Source organism: Hevea brasiliensis, chromosome 12, assembly GCF_030052815.1.
Source record: "Hevea brasiliensis isolate MT/VB/25A 57/8 chromosome 12, ASM3005281v1, whole genome shotgun sequence".
Classification (NCBI taxonomy): domain Eukaryota; kingdom Viridiplantae; phylum Streptophyta; class Magnoliopsida; order Malpighiales; family Euphorbiaceae; genus Hevea; species Hevea brasiliensis.
Window position 1 is genome coordinate 80,667,211 of NC_079504.1, and position 8,444 is coordinate 80,675,654.

An 8,444-nucleotide genomic window follows, 5' to 3' on the forward strand; every position below is an offset into this window, starting at 1 on the left:
TGAAGTATGGGGCTATGGAATTTAAGGGTACAGTAGACCCTTTAGAGGCAGAGCAATGGCTTGAAAGAATGGACAGAGTGTTCAAGAAGCTGCACTGCCCAAATGAGCTGATATTTGAATACTCCATGTCACTACTACAAGGGGATGCATATGATTGGTGGAAAACCATCCCCCACAACTTGGTTGAACTACCAGTACTGACCTAAGATGACTTCATCAGAGAATTCAGACAAAAATACGTCCCAGATGCATATGTGGATCAGAAACTATAAGAATTTCTAAGTCTAAAACAAGACAACAGAACAGTGGCAGAATATGAGAGGGAGTTCTCCCACCTAAGCCACTATGCTGGGAGTCTCCTTTCTACTAGCAAGGAAAGGTGCAAGAGATTTGAGACGAGTTTAAAGCCCAGTTTGAGGATGCAAGTAGTGGGATTCAGACACACTAATTTTTTAGAGCTCATTTCTCAAGCATTTGAGTTGGAAAGAATTGAATCAGAAGCGACCCCAGCGAAAGAAAAATTAGAGAAAGCTAAAAAATCAGAGAAAGATAAGGGGAAAAAGTCAGTAGAGCCAAGTTCTGGTGGTACTTCTGGGAAGAGGAAGAAATTTGGTGGACCTAGCAGAGGTCGAGGTGGAAGGTTTGGAAGGGGCCAATTCTCTGGACAAAGACCCCCTAGGTCTGGTCAACAGTCGAGCAGGGGTTCACAACGTCCCTACCCCTGTGAGACTTGTGGCAAGATTCATGGGGGAGAATGTTATTGGGTAATAGGAGCTTGCTTTAACTGTAGAGGCAAAGGCCATTTTGCTAAGGACTGCACCAGTGCCCCTAGATTTGGTCCAGCTCCTACTACTGCAGAAGGATCTATTCAGAGTCCTACTACTAGAAGTTCACGACTGGTTAGTAGAGGAAAAGGCAAAGGTAGAGGTAATGCTTCTGGCAGTCAGGGTACTGTTAACTAGTTAGCACAAGGGAGTGCTTCAGCCAGGGTTTATACGATGAGACAATGAGAAGAGGCTGAGACTTCCGATGTTGTAGCTGGTACATTCTCTATCTCTGATCAAGAAGTATTTGTGTTGTTTGATCCGGGTTCAACCCACTCGTATGTTAGTGCTAGCATAGTCAGTTCACTTGTTGTTCCGTGTGTCAAAATGGGTTTTGAAGTGCTAGTAACTAGTCCGTTAGGATAAGAAGTTCGGGTCAACAGAATCTATAGAGACTGTCCTTTGGTGATCCAAGGACATGTTTTTCTGTCATATTTGATTGAAATGCCCTTAAGATATTATGATATTATCTTGGGCATGGAATGGTTAGCCAGGCATTAGGCCATGATTGACTGTAGACTAAAGACAGTCACTTTTGGTCTCCCTCTGTACGGTGATGTAGTAATACATGGGGAGAGGCATTTACTACCATCAAACATCATTTCGGCTGCACTAGCTAGAAGGATGATCAGAAAGGGGTGTGAAGCATACTTGGCACATGTGATAGACACCCAAGTGGGGAGTCCAGCACTGAGGGACATCCCTACGATATGTGACTTTCCGGATGTATTTCCTAATGAATTGCCAGGATTACCTCCAGAAAGAGAAGTGCAGTTTGAGATTCATATTATGTCTGGTGTGGATCCAATCTCCATAACACCATATAGAATTGCACCAGCAGAATTGAAGGAGTTGAAAGTGCAGTTGCAAGAGTTGCTTGACAAAGGCTTTATCTGCCCTAGTATGTCACCTTGGGAAGCACCAGTGTTGTTTGTTAAGACGAAAGATGGCACTCTCCGTTTATGTATTGACTATCGGCAGTTGAATAAGGTGATAATAAAGAATAGATATCTATTGCCCCGCATTGATGACTTATTTGATCAGTTGAGGGGTGCAGCTGTGTTCTCCAAAATTGACCTGAGATCAGGTTAATATCAGCTGAAAGTACAAGAGCATAGTATTCCTAAAACTGCCTTTAGAACCCACTATGGCCATTATAAGTTCTTGGTCATGCCATTCAGGTTAACTAATGCTCTGGCTACTTTTATGGATCTGATGAACACTATCTTCAGACCATACCTCAACCAGTTTGTTGTGGTATTCATAGATGATGTATTGGTCTATTCAAGGAGTGCAGAAGAGCATGATAGACATCTGTGGATTGTACTGTAGACTTTGAGGGAGAAATAGCTATACGCCAAATTGTCGAAGTGTGAATTTTGGCTGAAGGAAATATCTTTCTTGGGGCATGTAGTATCGGTAGAGGGCATCAAGGTAGATCCAAGTAAGATAGAAGCTGTCCTTAATTGGAGGCCACCTAGGAATATCACGGAGATTCACAGTTTTCTGGGTTTAGCTGGATACTACCGTCGATTTGTGAAGAGATTTTCCATGTTGGCATCTCCATTTACCAAGCTGCTTAGGAAAGATGTGAAATTTCAGTGGACGGATAAATGTCAATAGAGTTTTGATGAATTAAAGAAATGTTTGACTAAGGCTCTAGTCCTGACTTTACCTACTCTGGGTAAAGAATATACAATTTATAGTGATGCTTCTCACAATGGGTTAGACTGTGTATTGATGCAAGATCGGAATGTCATTGCTTATGCATCACATGAGCTAAAACTGCCTGAGAGGAATTATCCGACACATGATCTGGAGCTTGCAGCTATTGTGTTTGCTCTTAAGATCTGGAGACACTATTTGTATTGGGAGAAGTGCTACATCTACACAGATCATAAGAGTTTAAAGTATTTGGGCACTCAAAAAGAGTTGAATTTGAGACAGAAGAGATGGTTAGAGTTGATAAAAGACTATGATTGTTTGATAGACTATCAGTCGAGGAAAGCTAATGTTGTGGCTAACGCCTTAAGTCGCAAGACTATGGCAAGTCTACGGGTTACTCCTTTGTCTATGGTACATAAGTTGAGATCATTACATGCTAGCTTAGAGATTAATAATGAGGGGCAGACAGCAGTTGCATGACATGTACAGCCAGTGTTGATTGACCAGATTAGAATGGCTGCTCAAAATGATCAGAAGTATCAGAAGCTGTTGGAAGAAGTTCGACAAGGCAAGAAGCCAGAATTCTCAGTTAGAGATGATGGTCTACTGCTACACCAGGGCAGAATATGTGTTCCTAATGATTTTGATTTGAGGCAGATCATTTTAAAGGAAGCACATAAGTCTCCTTTTACCATGCACCCTAGTGGCACAAAAATGTATAGAGGGCTAAAAGAGCATTACTGGTGGATGGGTATGAAAAGAGATGTGGCAAAATTTGTCTCCAAATGCCTAACTTGTCAGCAAGTGAAGGCAGAGCCTCAAGTACCAACTGGTTTGTTACATCCAGTACCAGAATGGAAATGGGAGAGAATAACCATGGATTTTGTGATGGGACTTCCGAGGACACAGAAGAGTCATGATGCAGTATGGGTCATTATTGACAGACTGACCAAGTCTGCTCATTTTCTGCCAATTCGGATGGACTATAGTTTAGAAAGATTGGCCAGGTTGTACATTGATGAAATTGTGAAACTACATGGAGTGCTAGTATCCATCATATTAGTTAGAGATCCTAGGTTCACTTCTAGATTCTGGGGTAGTCTTCAGAGAGCCCTAGGAACTAGATTGAACTTCAGCACGACATTCCACCCATAAATCGGTGGCCAGTCTGAGAGGGTAATTCAGATTTTGGAGGACATGCTACGGGCTTCTGTGATTGAGTTTGAGGGCAGTTGGGACATACACTTGCCTTTGATTTAGTTTGCTTACAACAACAGCTACCAATCAAGCATTGGGATACCTCCATATGAAGCTTTTATTGCAGAAAATGCAGAACTCCCCTGTGTTAGGATGAAGTAGGTGAACGGAAGATGATTGGGCCAGAAATTATTCAGCAAACTGAAGAGAAAATCAGATTGATCAGAGATCGACTTAAGGCTGCATCAGACCATCAGAAGTCCTATATTGATTTGAAGAGAAGAGATATTGAGTATACAATGGGTGAGAAAGTATTCCTCAAGGTTTCTCCTTGGAAGAAGATTATGAGATTCAGTAAAAAGGGGAAAATAAGTCCTCGTTTCATTGGGCCATATGAGGTTCTGGAAAGGGTGGGTCCTTTGGCATATCATTCGGCACTACCTCCAGAGTTGGAGAAGATACATAATGTCTTCCATGTGTCTATATTAAGGAGGTATCGATCAAACCCATCTCATGTACTATCGATAGAAGAAATTGAAGTAAATCCAGACCTCACATATGAAGAAGAACCCATAGAGATTCTGGCTTATGAGGTGAAGCAACTACGGAATAAGCCGATACCGTTAGTGAAAGTGTTGTGGAACCATCATTCGGGCCAAGAAGCTACTTGGGAACGAGAGGAGGACATGAGGAGACAGCACCCACAGCTATTTAGAGACTGATACCAGGTAAAATTTTGAGATAAAATTTATTTAAGGGGGAGAGAGTTGTAACACCCCTATTTGCATAGCCTAGTATATTTCACTATTCCGGTGACCGGTGTCGATCCGGATAATTAGGGGGATTAGAACCATGTCTAAGACAGCTGGATAAGCCCTGAACACAAATAACTAGTAATTGTCAATTAGTTAAGTATAAATAAGAAAAATAGAACACAAGAAATTAAATGAGCCGAGAGTCACAGCGATGGGTAACCTTCTCAGGAAGGACTGCGAGATCAATTTAAACTCAAATTTTGAACTGTAAAATGTGACGCCGAGGTCCTTAGGACCATTGTGAACATAGTTGAGAAGAGAAAATCACAAAAAAGAATTATTAAGCAGGTCAAATAATTAGGTTAGGGATCCGAAAGAAATATTGAATTATTTGCAAACCGAATCGAACCGGCGAGGGGCAATTTGGTCAATTGATCCCAAGAGTTTACTCCTGACCTAACTGTCAAATAAAATCGGAGAAAAGAAATTTTCAGAATCAGGAATTAAATTAAAGAACTAATGAAAAAATAAATAGAAAAAAAAAGGAAAAGTGAAAGGTGATGACATCATGCATGACATCATGCATGATGCAATAAATATATAATTAATAAATTTAATTAATTTAATTTATGGTCTTCCATAAGACTAAAAACACAAAAGAAAAGAAAGAAAAAAAAAAGGACTTCATCCTCTCCCAAGCCGTCTCCCATCTCTCTCACCCTCTCCCTCACTAAACTCCATTGAAGCTCATTTTTGAGCTTGAAAAACTTAGTTTTGCCCCATAAGTTTAACACCAAACCTAAAGAAAACTTCTTATCTCAACTAGAAGAGAAGTTTGAAGAAGAAAGAAAAAAGAAAGGAAGGGATTGTAAGGGAAAGAAATTCTGCATAAGGTTAGCAAGTAAACTTGACATTTTTTTTTGTTTAATTATTGTGTTTGTAGCTTAACTAACTTAGAATTATGCTTAAAATGAAATGAAAATAATTGTTGGAGGACTAGAAGTAAATTTGGCCAGGTAGGGTTTGCTATGGATATGCTTGTGTTTTGATTGAATTCAATATGTATGGAAGCTTAATGGAGTTGAGGAATGATGTTGGTATGCTTAGATTTAGTGAAATGTAACAATTAGAGTAATTAGGGTTTGGCACCTAGGGTTTTAGGAGGAAAAATGTGAGAATGTGTTAAATGGTGTGTTTGACTTTGTTTGAGGTGAGAATTGGTCATTTGTGACCAATTGGTGTATGTTGGAAGTGTTGGAATGGAGTGGAGATTCGGATTGGATGTGGCCAGTATGTAGGCAGCATGACCAAGGTCACTTTCAGGGACCAAAACTGAAAATTTATAAGCCCAATTGGTGTGAAGCCAATTGGGAATGAAACTAGACACAAAATGACACATTTTTCATTTTGAAATCATGCCCAAAAAGTGACCAAAACCTAGTGAACAAATTGACCAAATCTGGACTTAGGCAATTTGACCTGTACAAAAATGATCAAATGAACAATATTTGTTCATTTGGCCATAACTTGGGCTAGGCAGGTCTAAATGACCTAAAATTTTACCAGCAGAAAGATGATATATATACCTAAAACTTTCATGAAGAACAACCCAAATTATGTCCTTAACCAAGTCATTTAGCCACCCAAAGTTGGTGACCTAAAACTGCCAGAACCAGTTTTGGTGCCCAGAAAATCTGGGTAAGTCCAATCCGGCAGCCATGATTCAAATGCTATAACTTGAGCTACAAAACTCCAAATAGAGTGATTCAAAAAGGAGAATAAATTTAAGACATTAAGGAACAATTTCTATGAAGAAAACTTAGCCAAATTCCAACAGCAACATGACCAATGGAATAGTGCAACATAAGACACCAAAACTGAAAATTTGCAAATTTGCCTAAAGGACTTAAAATTTGAGAAAACAACTAAAACCAACAAAATTGGTGACCAAAATGTGGTATGTGAGTATAGTTGGAATTCTCATACCTATTAAGCCTTAGAAAGTCAACAAATTGACTTGAATAGTGTAGTGAATAGTAACCCCGAAACACAAATTTTAAAGAACGTCAAGTTTAGAATATATAAGCTAGATAAAAGTGAATTTGAATTTATTTTTGGATTTATGCTAAGTTATGGTACTGAAACACTGTGAAACTGTGTGTTTCAGTGGAAAAGAACACTGGGAAAGAACCCGAGCGATCAAGTCAAGGCCAAAAAGCGACTCGTATAAGGTTTGTGCACAAGATAGAATTTCTGTAAATTTTCTTTTGCACATTGTTTTGAATGAATTGAAATATTGAATTGTGACATCATTGTATTGAAATATTTATTATGCTTTTGTTTCAAATTGTTGAAAGTTACTTGTATATATTTGAAATAGCATTAAATGTTTAGTAAATTGTTAAGATAAGTTTTGAAACCACAGTGTCATGACCATATATTTGAACACCTCAATATCATGACTAGTGGGGGAAATCAGTTTTGAATTTTTATTCCTTCTCTAGCTGAAGTATTGAGGTGTGTGCCAGTAGAAGAAGAAAAAGAATGGGTTCTCATATATCTAAGCTAGCTAGCCTTGTGAAGTGATTTCTCCTTAGCCTATGGCTATTGAGATGATATTTGTTTTGAATGGCATGATATAACTGTGTGTTTTTAGGATATGTGTTTTGAGACTTTCGAAATGAAATTATTTGGATTAAATGCATATAAATCATGTTTTGTATTTATTTTTCATATTCAGTTTAACTTTTGAATAAGTATGATTTAAATTCTGCATAAAGATTATTTTAGTATGTTGTGCACCACTGAGTCCTAGTACTCAGCGATGGCTGTTATTGCTCTCGCGGATATAGAGACTAGAGGAGCAGCAGAGTGAGCTGCTAAGGATTGTGGAGTGACCTATCCTGAAGTTCTATTGGGTATATTTTATACCCTAATTGTAAAAACTATTTTGATGTATGTAACTGTATAGACATGTAAAATTGGTTATGAGCAGTTGTATAGAGTTGTATAAAGCTTGTAATAAATTTTGATTTAGATTTCTCTTAATGTAAATTTTTATAATGATGTATATAAATTGTTTTATCTTTAACGAAATATGAATGGAAGTATTTTGTATTAATTTGAATGAAATTGATTATTGTTGAATTTTGGAAATTGATAAATGATGTTGAAATTGATTGGGATGGTTGTGAAATTGAAGAAGTTGTTGAGATAAATCATTGGAAGTGTTTTTTTCAGGTATTTAAAGAACTATTTTCTCAAAATACAGACGGCACTCTACCGAAATTTCTATAAAATTTGTGAAAAAAATAAAATGGGACAAAAATTTTACTATTTTTAAAACTTCGAATAAATGATTTTAATATCTATTAGAAAATGCTCACCACTTATAAAAAGTAAGAAAATTGTTTTAAAATCCCTTGTAGGGTACTTAATGAGTTATCGGTAGGTGAAGTTCGGTAGTTCATTAGGTATTCTACGAGATCATGTTATGCCTTACAGATGGGTAAGGTGTGACAGACCATAAGGTCTTAATTATTTTCATTGACTTTACTTTGTTTAGTGATGATTATTAAGGATACTAAGTGTATTAGAAGTTGAATGAAGTGTGTTGCATAAATTGAGACCTTGAGTTAGGGTTTTGATCTAACTATTTGAGGATTTTGTAACATTGTTTGAAATTGATCAAATTGAGATTGACTGATGAGATTTAGAAGTGATATAAATGCCATGTGTAGTTTGGGGAGTTGGAAGAATGAATATTGAGAGTGTATGCTTCTTGCAGGAAATTCAGACCTATGAATCCAGTGTACTGTTTGAGTTATAATTAAAGTTGTGTGACTCCAATTGGTATGAAACCAATTGGAGGTGAAACTAGACTCAAAATACCCCATTTTTCATGAAGAAACCATGCCCAAACTCTGTTCAAATCTTGACCAATTGACTATCCCAATCTGGAAATCCAAACACTGAACCCAGAAAATTGACCAAATGAACAATA